At 40.1% G+C, this 16,238-nt stretch overlaps 1 long non-coding RNA gene across 1 annotated transcript in view; it reads left to right on the top strand.

Moving 5' to 3' along the window:
- The window catches only part of LOC120408571, a 45,583-nt gene extending 30,077 nt beyond the window's left edge, over positions 1 to 15,506 (top strand). Inside the window, exons 2-3 of the long non-coding RNA XR_005600794.1 lie at positions 12,296 to 12,376; positions 13,731 to 15,506. This is a non-coding gene — a long non-coding RNA (uncharacterized LOC120408571). The remainder of the gene's footprint in view (positions 1 to 12,295; positions 12,377 to 13,730) is intronic.
- The last annotated feature ends 732 nt before the right edge of the window (positions 15,507 to 16,238 follow it).

Raw genomic sequence — 16,238 nt, 5'->3', positions numbered from 1 at the left:
CATTTTAAACTTCCTTTAGATCGCTGAGGTAATATTTAAAATGCTCTGCATGATTAATGAACAGTAGAATGGCAACCAGTACATGCAGGAATAAAGAACTGAATTAGCCCCAGTACTCCTAAATACAGTAACTGTGAGTTACCAAAGCTTTCTTTAGTATTTTTTCCTTATAGGTGAAGGAATGTCTGTAGGAATTAAAAAACACTATGCTAATATGCAGTTTTTTAAAGAGAAAATACATTTTGAATATTAAATATCTTTCTAATTCATTTAAATTATAATTCTTATCAAGAGTTTGCAAATCTATATATGTTTGCAATCTTTCTTGTCTATTTTTAGCATTATACACATTTAACTAAATATAAATACAGAAGCTTATCACACTTTCAGTATAGCATATTTTCATTAGTTGTACTGCTAAACATGTAAAAACATGTTACGGGTTACAAAACAGCAATAGATTTCAACCGCAGGCAAAGTAATCTCAGATTAAAACTGGCATCAACACTACACAACTGACTCTTCTACAAAGCAGCACTCAGATGATTATTAGCAACAGCAAAGAAGGAAAAATAAAGTGGGAGAGAAGATTTTAGAAAAACATATACATTATTAGTCTCTTTGTACCATGGAAGATCCTGATTTCTATGATCCTTCAGTTTTGTTCTTCTCCCTCTTTATAGGACCAGTGCTGCACCACTGAAGTCAATGTGAGTTTTGCCATTGACATCAATGGGAGCAGGACTGGACTCCAGGAGGAGTACTGCCTATTTTAGACTGAAATTTACTGCTATTCCACACAAACTTAATACTACCCCTTTTTACAAATGTAAATTATTATGCTTTGATAAAACCCCATATATGTACAAAACAAGAGAAAATATTACAGCTACAATTGGATAAACAAAATTTTAAAAAATACTGAGAGAGGTATGGAATAGATCACAGCCCCCAGATTAACAGTCATAAAACTAGCCTGTGCTATACCATTAAAGTATATGAATTTCCTGTCAGTTCTGGAAAGTGTGGATATTACCCATATGATGCAGATATTTTGTTTAAGGTATAAAATAAAAATCACTATTTGAAAAGTCGTCTTAAATATGCAATTAACACGTGATTTAAAAATATCTTATTTTGGATGAGATGGCAAAATCCCAAGAAACAAACTAAGATTTTTTAAAAAATAAAATGTACTTTACAGTGTATTCTAAACATCCAAGTTACAGACCTATTCCCATAAACCTATGCACATGGAAGTCAGGTCAATCTCAAATGGGTTTCCATGTGTGGAAGATGTGCTGGTTTGGCTCTATGCTTACAAAGACATATAATGTTGGCATTTTAAAATAATGTTTTGTTATCTAACGCAAAAAATAACTGAATCCAAATGAACACAGAGTTCAGAGAGGTCACATATTTTAATAAACTCCATTTAAGGAGCGGGCAATTAAAACTGGAGAAAAGATGCAATCCAAATATGCACAGGCATTGATTATTCTTCTGATTCATTCAGCAATTTTTACAGCCTTGAAAATTAAGCACTTTTTCACCCTCATATAATGTGCACTGGGATCATACAAAAACTGCTCAAAATGACTAAGCCATACACTTTTGAAAATTTACCTTGTCATGTCTCTTTCTCCATTCCAGACATGCCCACAACTGTTACTTGGCTTGTTCAGACAGCATGTCAGGTAAAGTTTTAATACAAAAAAAAAACTTACCCACAAAATTCAACAGTATTAAATAAGAAACAGATTCAAGGAAAAATAGGTTAGTGTGTTCATCTTGAACACCACAATGGTATTTTCCAGAAACTTCCAGGGTGGAATGTATTTGACAATAAGATGTTCCTTTCACAGCAAAGGCTGGTATATTTCCCTGATTCCTCTTTAGGCAACACCATTATTTTAAACAATAGGCAATCCTTATGCATGAGTTCTAGGCACCTTAACAGCAATTAAATATAAAATCAATTAAAATTTATGTCTTTAAATTTATAAAAATATCTATACGAACCCATCCTATGCTCTGGGCACCTATCTCATAAATGTAAAACACACATAATATAATACAAAAATGCTACCCAGAAATATAAATGCTCCTAACCCTCAAGCAACCTCCTCTTCAACAGTCTGCAAAAAACTTGTGTATACAGATTACATAGTGTCTTCCAAATCACAACAACAACAACAACATTCTTTATATAAAGTGGGAGAGGCAGAAAGTATTCCTATTTAGTCTATAGAATGGGAAATTGTCCTTTGTTACTGAAAGACAAATACTGCTTGATCAACTTTATCTAGTATGTTTGGGTATTTGTTTATATTTGGTTTAGTACATACAGTATATGAAAAAGTTTTATTTTAAAAGTTGGTCAGGGACAGTGGCTTGCTGTCTACTGCACAATAAGTAAAGCTAATTGTCTCTCTCAGTCCTTATAGAACCATAGAAATGCAGGGCTGGAAGGGACCTTGAGAAGTCATCTAGTCCATCACTCCATGCTGAGGCAGGATCGACCATACCTGCCAGATATTTGTCTCATGAACTGGTTGCCCTCAGACATCCCTCATAAGTAGGCCTACCAGAATTCATTTTTTATAATTTTGATGGGTAATATCAATTTTTATCAATTGAAATGTTCAGTTGTGGGAAATGGGGGGGGGCAGAATAATTATTTAAAGACAGTCAACATTGAGATTCAAAAAGTTTCATAACTGTTAAAACACAAATTGTCAGCATGTGTCAAAATATTCAAAATAAATATCCTTAAATCAAACTCAAATAAGTCCTCAAGCAGCATTTTTCTTATTTTATCTATCTGTAAATTTATCAATGGAAATATTTTTCATCCCTTTTATATGTATGCCGAAATTGACGTTTACTGACAGTTACTGATAGAAATCTCATCTTTTGAGCCTACTCAAAATACTCCTCCTCAGTCTTCCTTCCCCAACACACACAAACACGTTCTTTTAATATTCAGCTTTTCCTCCTAGTTCCTTTCTCCTTTTTTAGGGCTGATGGGTAGGTTGCACCATCGTAATTAGGCACTGATAGATTTCTGTTAAATGTTAGTAGAATTTAGTATGGCATGTTTGGGGCACCAATCTATCAAGGGTGATATGAGTGTTGTGCAGAGAATTCTGTAATCTTTAAGGGTCTCATTCCTGAAGGTGTTCAGCACTCAGTCAATTAGTTCTCCAAAGGTAAACATATGCTTTAAGTGCTTCCTTAGATTGGACTAGAATCCTCAGCACCTCACAGGATCAAGCACTTATCTTTATAACAGATTCTCTCTATATATATATAGCAATAGATATATGCTTTCTATGTAGTTACAAATGACTACTATTAAAAACAACTAAATAAAACGTTAAATGAGGGAGGGGAAAGAACAGTTGCTAATAGTTTTACAGTGTCATAGGTTTGGACCAATTGGATGCTTGTTTCCTTTTGTTCCCTCCTTATCCCCTTCATGTCATGACTTCATGCATGCCCAGGGTCATGGCTTTGCAAAGTAGGCCCATTATTTTCAAGTAGACTGCACTACAGCACAGGACTGGGCATGCACAGCATGCATTCTTAGGAATGCAAAGTGTTAAATCTTCCTTTAAAAAAGCCTTGGGGGAACTCCAAGAGCATCAAGCCAGTAAAAAACCTAAAAATTATGTAAAACCTGTTCCTATATCAGATTAGGACAGTGACTCAGTGGAAGTTTTTATACTGCACAGCTAATCAAGGTGGCAGAGTAACTGCTCGTTCATAGTAAAAATAATAATAATCTCCACTCACAAATATTTGTGTTCATTTTCAAGAAGCAGGAAAGGCTGTTTTCGACCCCTCTCTCTTTGTTCAAAGGTGGCCAGAGAGCAAATGCTTTGCAAGCAGATGTCTGTGTATGAATAACATCCCTGACTTTGCCATGCCACTGTTTCCAGGTAACCTCTGTTCCACTCTAAAAAGCAAAGGCTGCTTGCCACTTCCCATGCATATATAAAAAAAACAAACATCAAACTGTTGGACAAAAACTGCAACTAAATCTATGGGTTCTTCTTGTCCCCCCTCAGCTTGCTCAGACCGAGCTGCTGAGGACAATCTAATGCGCCATTGCTAACAAGTTGATGCACCCCACCACCCTTCTCTGTGCATGAAAGAGACAGGGCATGGCGAGTGGTTGCTGCTGTTTTAATAGAGAAAATGCTGGCGGAAGGTGAACGTACCGCGCACAGGGTAAGTTTGATGTTGACAAACTTCTTGTGGCAGCGAGACTGTGTCAGCACAACTTCCAGGAGAACGAGAGAGCGGCTCTTGCAGGGACGGCGGGAGGCGGCCGCGGGGACGGAACAGCAAATGCTATTCAGCCCGAGCAGTTTCAAGCCGCCCATGCTGGGGAATTACTGTAGTCTAGCTACGGCTCTTAGCACTGGCGCTGGATGTGTGTGTGCGCGTTGGGGGGCGGGGGGAGGCTGCAGGCAAGGGAGCCGAGTGGGGAGCTTTCAAGTTACTTTGCTCCATCCTGCCTGCGCACAGCAGAGGCAGGCAGGCTGCGTGTGAAGTGCGAGCAGCGCCTCCCCTGCTGCGTTGGGCTGCGGCCCCTTGGGTCACCCAACTTCTCCGCGCCCGAAAACTCCCTCTTTGTTCCCGAATGGGACTCTCCAAAAATGTAGTCTCGGGCAGACTGACAGCCGGGGTCAAGAAACAGCTGTTGGAGTTAATGTTTCTTCCTCCCACTTCGTCTGATGGCTGTGCCCTGCCAAGACAAAGTGAGAGAGCGCACTGCTACCTTCCTCAGACAGCCTGGCTGCTAGCAACAAGAGATTGCTTTGCTTCAGCACACACAATCTGATCCAAAAGGCAACAGCAGCCTGGATCGTGCCTTTCGTTTGCTGATATGAGTTTACAGGATTTGTGCAGGGGGTGGGAGGGAATGGGGCAGGGACACATGCAGGAAATTGTTCAAATTATTTTGTATCTTTTTTTCCCACCCCCCAACGATCTGACAGGCACAGGAGAAATTGCATTTGTTTGCAAGGGCTGATTCACACTGCAGATCATTATCCAAAGAAGGCTGCCAAAAAGTCAGCTTGTTTTTTAGCGACTGGCCTACCCAAGCTGCAAAGTTCACATCCAAATCCTGATCCAAACTACACCAAAGTTTGGGGATGCTCAGATCCAGGCTTTTGGATTGGCTCTTCTCCAATTGTCATTCTCTGACCCCAGCCTGAGCTGCTGACATTCCATGCTACTCTATAGCTCAGGGCCACTTCTTGCCATTCCCAGCCATGCTCTCTGCAGGCTGCTCTTTCCAGGCTGGGCAAACCCACTCCTCATGCTGCTCTCTGTGGCTCAGGCCATCCATTCCATTTCTATCTTAATCTGGCTCTTCCCATCGCTCTCAAGGCCAGGCATCATAAGAATGGCCACACTGGTTCAGACCAATGGTCCATCTAGCCCAGTATCCTGTCTACCGATAGTGGCCAATGCCAGGTGCCCCAGAGGGAGTGAACCTAACAGGTAATGATCAAGGTCACCAAATGAAATTAATAGGCAGCAGGTTTAAAACAAATAAAAGGAAGTTCTTCTTCACGCAGCGCACAGCCAACTTGTGGAACTCCTTACCTGAGGAGGTTGTGAAGGCTAGGACTATAACAATGTTTAAAAGGGAACTGGATAAATTCATGGTGGCTAAGTCCATAAATGGCTATTAGCTAGGATGGGTAAGAATGGTGTCCCTAGCCTCTGTTCGTCAGAGGATGGAGATGGATGGCAGGAGAGAGATCACTTGATCATTGCCTGTTAGGTTCACTCCCTCTGGGGCACCTGGCATTGGCCACTGTCAGTAGACAGATACTGGGCTAGATGGACCTTTGGTCTGACCCGGTACGGCCGTTCTTATGTTCTTAAGTGATCTCTCTCCTGCCATCCATCTCCACCCTCTGACAAACAGAGGCTAGGGACACCATTCCTTACTCATCCTGGCTAATAGCCATTGATGGACTTAACCTCCATGAATTTATCCAGTTCTCTTTTAAACCCTGATATAGTCCTAGCCTTCACAACCTCCGCAGGTAAGGAGTTCCACAAGTTGACTGTGTGCTGTGTGAAGAACTTCCTTTTATTTGTTTTAAACCTGCTGCCCATTAATTTAATTCGTTGGCCCCTAGTTCTTGTATTATGGGAATAAGTAAATAACTTTTCCTTATCTACTTTCTCCACATCACTCATGATTTTATACACCTCTATCATATCCCCCCTTAGTCTCCTCTTTTCCATGCTGAAAAGTCCTAGCCTCTTTAATCTCTCCTCATATGGGACCCGTTCCAAACCCCTAATCATTTTAATTGCCTTTCTCTGAACCTTTTCTAGTGCCAGTATATCTTTTTTGAGATGAGGAGACCACATCTGTATGCAGTATTCAAGATGTAGGCAACCATCGATTTATATAAGGGCAATAATATGTTCTCCATCTTATTCTCTATCCCCTTTTTAATGATTCCTAACATCCTGTTTGCTTTTTTGACTGCCTCTGCACACTGCATGGACGTCTTCAGAGAACTATCCATGACGACTCCAAGATCTTTTTCCTGATTCGTTGTAGCTAAATTAGCCCTCATCATATTGTATGTATGGTTGGGGGTATTTTTTCCAATGTGCATTATTTTACATTTATCCACATTAAATTTCATTTGCCATTTTGTTGCCCAATCACTTAGTTTTGTGAGATCTTTTTGAAGTTCTTCACAGACTGCTTTGGTCCTAACTATCTTGAGCAGTTTAGTATCATCTGCAAACTTAGCCACCTCACTTTTTATCCCTTTCTCCAGATCATTTATGAATAAGTTGAATAGGATTGGTCCTAGGACAGACCCTTGGGGAACACCACTAGTTACCCCCCCCCCATTCTGAGAATTTACCATTTATTCCTACCCTTTGTTCCCTGTCTTAACCAGTTCTCAATCCATGAAAGAACCTTCCCTTTTATCCCATGACAACTTGTTGCATTGGACAGGTACCATTAACTGCAATGTCTTGACGTATCAGTCCTCATCCTCAAAGGAAACCTGCACAGCACTTTCAAAAGATGAGCCTGGGAGCTTAAATTCATAACTTTACTAGACACTAAAAATCATAGACTGAATAGAGACACTAGATTTATGGCTTATTACAACAATCGATAACCCACTAACATCCCACCCCACTCCCAGCTGCTTCCCCCCCTTTCCTCCCTTTGACTGAAGGGATGTTAATCAGCCACGGCACCTTGAATGGTTCCTTAAAATATGTGTTAACTACTGATGCTTAACAATCTGTTCCATCTTGTATTTAGCTGTGACACTCTGAGGGCTTGTCTACACTGGCACTTTATAGCGCTGCAACTTTCTCTCTCGGGGTGAAAAACACCCCCCCTGAGCGCAGCACGTTTCAGTGCTATAAAGCGCCAGTGTAGACAGTGCACCAGACCTGGGAGCCCCTCCCCTCGTGGAGGTGGTTTTTTTAGAGCGCTGGGTTTTTTAGAGCACTCTGCTCTAAAAAACCCAGCTGCCGCAGCAGTGCTTTAACGTTGCCAGTATAGACTAGCCCTTAGTACATTTCTCAGATCTGAAGAAGAGCTCTGTGTATGGCTTTGTCTACACTGGAACTTTGTCGGCAAAACTTCTGTCATTGGGGGGGGGTAAATTAAAAAACAAGAGAAAAGTTTTACCGACTAAAGGCACCAGTGCCATTCATTGGGGGTGGACGTTTTTTGTTGGCAGGAGACTTCTTTCCTGCTGACAAACAGCGGCTACACTGCGCGCCTTTTAGCGGCATGGCTCTAGCGGCACAGCTGTGTCGCTAGACAAAGCCTCTGTTGGAAAGTTTGTCTCTCACCAACAAAAGAAATCACCTCAGCCACCTTGTCTCTCACTTCATCATCACATCAGTGGTGACAAACTGTCCTGACATGTCACTATGTTGCAACACACCTTTATCATGTTGTGATGTGGCATTGATCCTTGCATTTATGTATCTAGAATATTTACTCACTCATCACTGTGAAGAATGGCATAGAAATGCCTATTCATAAATAAAATAAATACATCATGGATACTGTTGATGTCCTGCAAGCATAGCTTTGCAACAGCCTCAGTAAAATCAGAGCTCTCCAGTAAACCCTACTGCCTCCCTGCAAGCTGAACTATTTCACTTCTTCCCTATCAAAAAGAATGAGGCGTCCTTGTGGCACCTTAGAGACTAACAAATTTATTTGGGCATAAGCTTTCGTGGGCTACAGCCCACTTCTTCAGATGCATGGAGTGGAAAATACAGTAGGAACATATATATACACAGAGAACATGAAAACACAGAGAACATTGTGATATATGCCATCATGTGCCAACAGTGCCCCTCTGCCATGTACATTGGCCAAACTGGACAATCTCTACGCAAAAGAATAAATGGACACAAATCAGACATCAAGAATTATAACATTCAAAAACCAGTCGGAGAACACTTCAACCTCCCTGGTCACTCAGTTACTAAACTAAAAGTTGCAATTCTCTAACAAAAAAACTTCAAAAACAGACTGGAACTGGAAAACAGCAGAACTGGAATTAATTTGCTGGACACCATTAAAACTGGACACCATTAAATTAGGCCTGAATAAAAACTGGGAGTGGATGGGTCATTACACAAAGTAAAAACTATTTCCCCATGCTAATTTTTCCCCTACTGTTACTGACACCTTCTTGTCAACTGTTTGAAATGGGCCATCCTGATTATCACTACAAACGTTTTTTTCTCCTGCTGATAATAGTCCACCTTAATTGACTAGTCTCGTTAGAGTAGGTATGGCCACACCCATTTTTTCATGTTCTCTGTGTATATATATCTTCCTACTGTATTTTCCGCTGCATGCATCCGATGAAGTGGGTTTTAGCCCACAAAAGCTTATGCCCAAATACATTTGTTAGTCTCTAAGGTGCCATAAGTACTCCTCGTTCTTTTTGCTGAAAAAGACTAACACGGCTGCTACTCTGAAACTTCTTCCCTAGTTCCCTCTCAAGGACAGCACCCCACCCAACCAATTACATTCTGTATACTCTGCTCTGCCTGCTGTGCTTTCCAAACTGGTCTACTCCACTCTTTCATGTATTTTCTGCACATGTCACATCTCCACCATTCACTGCTAATTAATACCTGATTTTTGCTAGCTAAAAATATTTCTCTTTGATTAGCTACACCCACCCACACAAATCAGAACTAACTCTTGTGCTTTTGGAGGCTATAAGAGGTGAAATCCTGACCCCTTTAAAGTCTATGGCAAAACTCCCATTGACTTCAGTTGGTCAGGATTTCTTTCACCTATGGTACCCCAGAGCTGCATTTAACTTCTGTTCCTGAACATTCATCTCCAGTTATCCTAACTACCTTCCTATTAAGTTTCATGACTCTGAAGTACCTATAGCTTTTAATATTTGCACTACCTTTGTAGATGGCCCCTCAGCCAGTCTTTGCTTTTATATGTTCTGCAATCTCAGAATAACTAACACCATTATTCTAGCTATCTGGAGACTTCTTATTTCAAATACTCTAGTTGTAATTCATATGTATTGGCTTTTTGAGTCTTACTGCAATCTTCTTTTTTTATGCTAGCAGCTTTCAAGCATTAATCTCTAGAAGGTCAAATTTTGCCATTGCTTAAACAACATGGAACTCCATTGACTTCATAGGGTTGCATGGAGTGTAAGTCAAGGAAGAATTGGGTCCATCACAGTTAAAAACCCCTGAAGGACATGAAAAGAAATGGCCCAATCCTAATGGTTAGTGTGACAGCAAAATTATCTGGCACCTCAGAAGTTTGATTTTGGGAATTTGCTTTTCACACCACCCCAGGAAAGGAGCAGCAAAGGTGGGTCCTTCAGGCCAGCCTAGAGGAGCCTCATGGAAGCAGCCAATCAGAGCCCAGCAGGCTCAGCTGATAGCAGCTGCAGGGCCACTACAGGTCAGTTCCTGGCTGGGTCCAGAAGAGCAAGGAAGGGTTCTCCTCTCTGGCCACAGGAGCTTAAAGGTTAGCCAGAGTTTGCTTCTGGCTGCACTTGCTTAAGCTGGGAGAAAGAGGACCTGAGAACTTGAATCTGAGGTAAGGGGTGAAGATAAGCAGACCCATGGGAAGAGGCCCAGGGAACTAGAAACACACTGAAGTGAGCGGTATGTGGGTGCTGTTTATTGGGTCCCTGAGTTGGAACCAGAGTAGTAAGCAAATCTGGGTTCCCACTCGTGAAATGCCTTAAGTCCTGAGAACTGGACACGCCTTGTTTAGAAGTCTGAGCAAAGGGCTCTATTTAAAGGGCCCAGAGCTGGAGCTGAAGACCCTGGTGAAGATAGATAGTTTGATTCTTTACTATCTTGGAAGGGGTTCATTTGGACTTTGTGACTTGACCAGAGGGCCAAGCCACTGAAGACCCGCCAAGCTAGGTTAACAACCTAAAAGGAGTGCCAGGAATGGGAAAAGGAGTACAGTATTACATGTACCAGCTGGAGGTGCTCAAGAGGTGAGTGCCTCCCATTACAGTGTTCTGTAATCTTCATTTGCACGATGCAAGATAATTTCATGCTTAGGTGCTGTTTTTGGGAGTAGATTAGGAACTTATGTTCTCACTGTCTCATATACAAGAACAAGGGGACAGTCAATTAAACTAAAAGTTGAGAAAGTCAATACAGATAAAAGGAAATACCTTTTTCATAGAATACATACTCATTGCCATAATGGAACTTATTGCCACATGAGGTCATTAAGGTCAAGAATTTAACATGATTCAACGAGAGACTGGACATTACATGGATAACAAGAATACCCAAAACTATAGTAGTTAAAGCTAGCAAAGAGTGTTGAAGAGTTTTAAAACCTCATGCCTCAGGGTTTAAATCATTCTGTACTTTGCAGGGATTAGGATGAGATCTTCATGGTGGGGCAGATCACCCCATAGCTGCTTATTGTGGGGTTTCTTGCACTTTCCTTTGCAACACAAGGTGCTGGCCACTGTTGAGAAGGACCTGGGGTCTGATCCAGTATGGCTTTTACCCTGATCCTTTGGCTGACCCCTAGCAAAAATAAAGCTTATGTGAGTAGTAAATGGTACAGATTACTTGCGCTGTCCCTGTGAACAGAGGTGAATTTCATCCCTAGGCATGTCCCTGTTAATCAAAAACCCTTGAAAGGTCAAACAACTGTGAGCTACCAAAGAAAGTATCTTGGTGAAATTTTCAAAAAATACCCAAGTCACTTAAGAGCTTAAGGCCCATTTTTAGTAGCACCTAACTCTCTTGGGATGCCCACTGAGTTTCACTGCACTTCAACTCTTCAGTTACATAGATGCTTTTGAAAATTCTACCCTCCACCATTGAAATATGAGCATTTGTTGAGAATAATCAGTAAGTGGTATCAGGGTCACAGCACTATTCTCTTGCACATAATATATTAAATAACTGGTATCTCAGAGGCCCCTGTATGGTAGTTGTTGGTAAATGTTGACTTATTCATGGTTACATGAACTGAAAGCTCAGAAAAACAATGACAGCAGCAATTATGCATGTGATCATCACTGGAAATTTCAAAATATTGTTTCAATTATCCCTGAGTACAAAATGAATATCCTTCCAAATGAATTTGGTTTGCTTTTATTTTTATAAGAGATGGCAATTATGTGTGTTATTAAAAACATTACTTTGATATTTTACATGAAATTCACTGGGTTCTACTTTAAACTCAGGGGTCTTTTGCTAATTTTAAAGAAACCTTCAGACCCAGGCTTTTGCTGCTCTAGAAACTTCCAAGAACATAAAAACCTTTCCCTGAAAAAATGTGTTAGAAATTTCCGTGAGATGCATCCAAACCTAGTCTCTATCTAAAGGAAAAATTAAATTAGTTAATAAAACTCCTTTTAATATTTGATCAAGAAGAAGGGCTTAAGAGCGGGGCTATAAGAAGGCAAAGATTCTCATATAGCTGATGTTTTAATAGAATCAAAATACACTAGGTTTTCACAAACATCTGGTAGAAAATACACTTTCACTAGAAGTGGAAAAACCCTAGTAAGTCCCCACACTTCTTGCCAGTATCGTATCTAAATATCTGTGGGGCTTCAATAACTCCAGGAAGTTTTAAGCTAATAAATTATAATATTTTAAAACATTTTTACATTTTTCATGGTTTGTTCCTAACTGGACATCATGTTTAACAAGCATTTCAAGCACCACCTTTCAAGTTAGTCTCAGGAGCAGCCTCCAATTTTTTTAATTTCCTGTGTAGGGTTCTCCATGGTATTGTGGTGAAACTTCATTATGTTAGAGGAGCCTCTAAGATCATCTGTTTTTGCAAATAAGAAAAATGGTAAGTAAGGAACTTTCCCCATCTTTTGAACTGAATTACACAAAGGTCTCTCTCAGTAATTATGATTTTCACTTACTACTGTTACCTTTAGATCATGCGATGGTATTGGTGAGTCCAGAAAATGCCATCAGCTCTGCCATTCCCGACCATTATTCCAGTGGCGCAGATATTTGACAAGCTGGCTGCATTGTCATAAATTAATTATCCCTGGGTCCTCACAGCTCAGGGCTAGTTGTCCACTTCCTGGCCTCCTTGAAGTACCCTTTCAAGTGTAACCCTATATCTATTTCAGGGTGGAATTCTGCAGTTCTCCCACTCTTGCGCTGCAGTATCCTCTATATCAATTGTTCTTATCCAAGCAGGTCTGACTAAGTTCTGGCACTTGTGATTCTTCCCTTTGGGAATCTGTAACCTGTGGTATCCAGTAATCAAACAGTCTTGTTAAAACCAAAGTACACCGCTACCTCGATATAACGCCACCCGATATAATACGAATTTGGATATAACACAGTAAAGCAGTGCTCCGGGGGGGGGGGCGGGGCTGTGCACTCTGGTGGATCAAAGCAAGTTCAATATAACACAGTTTCACCTATAATGCGGTAAGATTTTTTGGCTCCCAAGGACAGCGTTATATCGAGGTAGAGGTGTACTTTTTTTTAATAGCAGAAACAAAGCATTTAGAGAAAAAGAATTTTAAAACAACAGTCTACACATATGTCTGTCTTACATCCCCTGGTGGTAAACGAGGGAGGCCTAACTTCTTCAGACAACCCAGTGAGGTCCGGTGTCTGGTTGGCGCCTCTCTCGGCACAACTACTCCCACCCTTTCTTGAGAGAATGTTCCTTTTTAAAGCTGCCAGCATTCTTTTGATCTCCTGTGTTTGTGACCCTTTCCTATCCTGGTTCAAGCTAGTTTTGTTGGTTAGTTGGAGAGGAGGTAAAATTGTCAAACCTGGTATCTTGGCAATGTCTTTAACAACTCTCCAGTATTTGTGGAGAGGTGGCTTATCCTGAGCCATTATTTCCTTTGTGCCTTTTTTTTTTCCAGGCAGTCTCTTGTTGCGTTAAACTAACATAGTCATACAGAAAACATCTCAATAACCTGGTCAACATTCCGTATTCATAAATTACAGAGCAGCTCCATATCCATCACAATCCATCCAGTGATGGAGCTGCCTGAGTTTATGATGCTGGATGAATAACAAAAGTTCACTCTGGAGCCAGTTTGATCCCACACACGTTTGAGGTATTAATAAATTCAGTTAAACAAATGCAGCTTACTTTTATTTAGTGTAGCTAAATTATTCTCATGTGAATGCTGTAGGTCTCTACAACTACTTCTCTTTGATTTCAGCCTCATCTAGTAGTGAGCAAAAAATTGATGAACTACAGGCAACCTTGTCAATGACTCGGGCAATAAGCCGATGGAAGTTTCACTGGGAAACAGCAACCTTCACAGGAGTAACTGCCAGCTTATTGCTGATAATAGAAACATATGGCAATAAGCTGAACAGCAGTGGAAAGTACTGAAATAAATTCTAAAGACTACCTAGTGGAATACAAAAGCATGTCAGCTGTTAAGGAATTTCATTTTTAACTGAGTGTTTTTTTCACAGCACTTTAACTTATGTTCACAATGGAGTCAATATTAATGTACATTTAATCGCTGCTGTCTACAAACAACCTGTGGGTTCAACAACATGCCACAAAGCACCAACAACTGTTGATATGTGTTATCAATGTCTAACACCCCTGCCTACATAGTGTGCAGAAATGATGGGGAATAGTTTATGCTCTGATTAATTTCCTATCAGGATTTCAGTTTCTAAACCATTTTCAGTGACATACCTAGACTGCTCACTATAGGCCTGATCCAAAGTTAATGGGAAGACTCCCACTGACATAAGTGGGTTTTCGATAAAGCCCCACAGTTCTTCAGTCTTTACTCAGATTTTATTCAGTCAATTCTCCTGCTGAAGTCAATGAAATTATTCCCTAATATAATAGAGCACACTGTCAGGAAGATTTTAATGATATTCAGCCTACATTTTCCCTATCTTAATCTCATCCCATTACTCCTAGTTAGACCTCATTCATGACTATTTTCTGTATGACTATTGTCTTCCTTTTGGGGGCCCAATCCTAAATGATGCAAAACTCCCATTGTCTTTGATTATGGAGGCAAGATCAGGCCAGAGTATTTACACACTACAACTGTTCTCATTTCCCTCCTTTTGCATCACTTAGCCAAGCTATTGCTGGATGACTTCTATCTATGGAATTTTTGATGGAGTGGGAACTGGGTAAAGACTTCAGAACTGAGCCTTATGGCAACACTGAAGAAGAGAGAAAATGAAAAGATTAGTCATTATAATGTCAAGGCACACAGCAACAGGAATTTTTAAATAAAATAGCTTTTATAAGATCAAATGTTATCTTCTTTCCATCCTCACAGCTATATATAAATCCCTAGTAAAATTATTAGATGTAGTTTCTTTCATTAAGAACCCAACAAGTTTTAAATTACTTTATAATTTTCAGTGGGCAAGACAAATAAAGTTACCTGTTTTTTGATAAACAATCAAATGTTGTGTATAATTTCGCCTTACTGATAGTTGGTTTGGAACTTCCTCTAGCTTACCAGAAGTTGAAAGTTCTTTCTCTTTAACAAGGTACTTTTTCTTCCTTGTGAGCTCAGAATTTACTTATGACCAAGATGTCACATGGTATTGATGATCTCCATACAGATAAACAAACATAATTTTTGCAATTTGCTAGAACTTTATTAATTCAGAAGGATAAACTTAATTAGTGGTTCTGGAACAGCAGTAATGTGCACTTCAGGGTAGATTTTTTTCCTTCCCATTACCCCAAGCCTCTGTACACTGTTCCAGCAAAATAATTTGAATCTTACTGCAGGTATAGTGTTGTGCCACTCTTCTTAAGTAAGGACAGGTTTTTACCACTGGAGATATCCATGCAAAAAGTAGCTATCTCAACTTCTAACACCTATTTCAAATGATCCATCACCTTTACTATGAGTGCAAGATTTCCCTGTGTTCCCCACACATGCCTGCAAGTATCCATCATAGTTTACATTTGTGTCCTTTTTGCTGTTTCTCTTCATTTTTTTCTGTAACTATTCAGATGTCATATATATTCCGATTAAAGTTTTAAAACAACATTTTATTCTGTGATTCATTGTGATTGTCCTTTCTTTGCTCCATCCATTCTTTATCTGAATATTCTTCCCTGAGTCACTTCCTTGCTATGCTGACTTATACTACTTGAGGATCTGGCCATCTGTTCACAACTCAGACCCATTTATGTATCTGTCTGAATTCAAACACCCTACATTTGTGCAAACAGATTTTGATCATGAATTCAGTTTTTTCAAATTCCGTCAGGGGAGGGAGATATTGCTCAACCCATTACAGAGTTGAGAAATTTGATCCATGGTTGTGATTTTTGTCCATCACTAATTTTCAGATTTTAGGAGGTAAAAACACTTGAACTGTAGAGGCGTAAGAGTTAAAGGTGATCCTAAATTGCTTGTTTTCAGGGAGGAGGATCCTGAAGGGTCCATTTCTTTTTTAAAGCTTTTATTCTCTTCCCTTCAATTGCCCCATATGGTGGTGATCTTCCACTTGACTAAGAAGTGCTGGATGCAGCTTCTTCCATTCATGAACTGGAGAGTGGTGCTGAACACTCATGTCTCCAAGGTCAATCCAGTGTAGTGCAAGAGTACAATGTCTCCTTACCAAGAAATCCAGGGTTAAATTCACTCTTCAGACTTGGATCTCCTATGTGTAAAGGACTGTGTTGGCTTGACCTGAAACATCTTTGGTTTAATTGCTGAGCC

Source organism: Mauremys reevesii, linkage group 6, assembly GCF_016161935.1.
Source record: "Mauremys reevesii isolate NIE-2019 linkage group 6, ASM1616193v1, whole genome shotgun sequence".
NCBI lineage: Eukaryota > Metazoa > Chordata > Testudines > Geoemydidae > Mauremys > Mauremys reevesii.
Note: the sequence above shows the minus strand (reverse complement) of the source record. Positions and strands in the feature narration are given on the sequence as shown.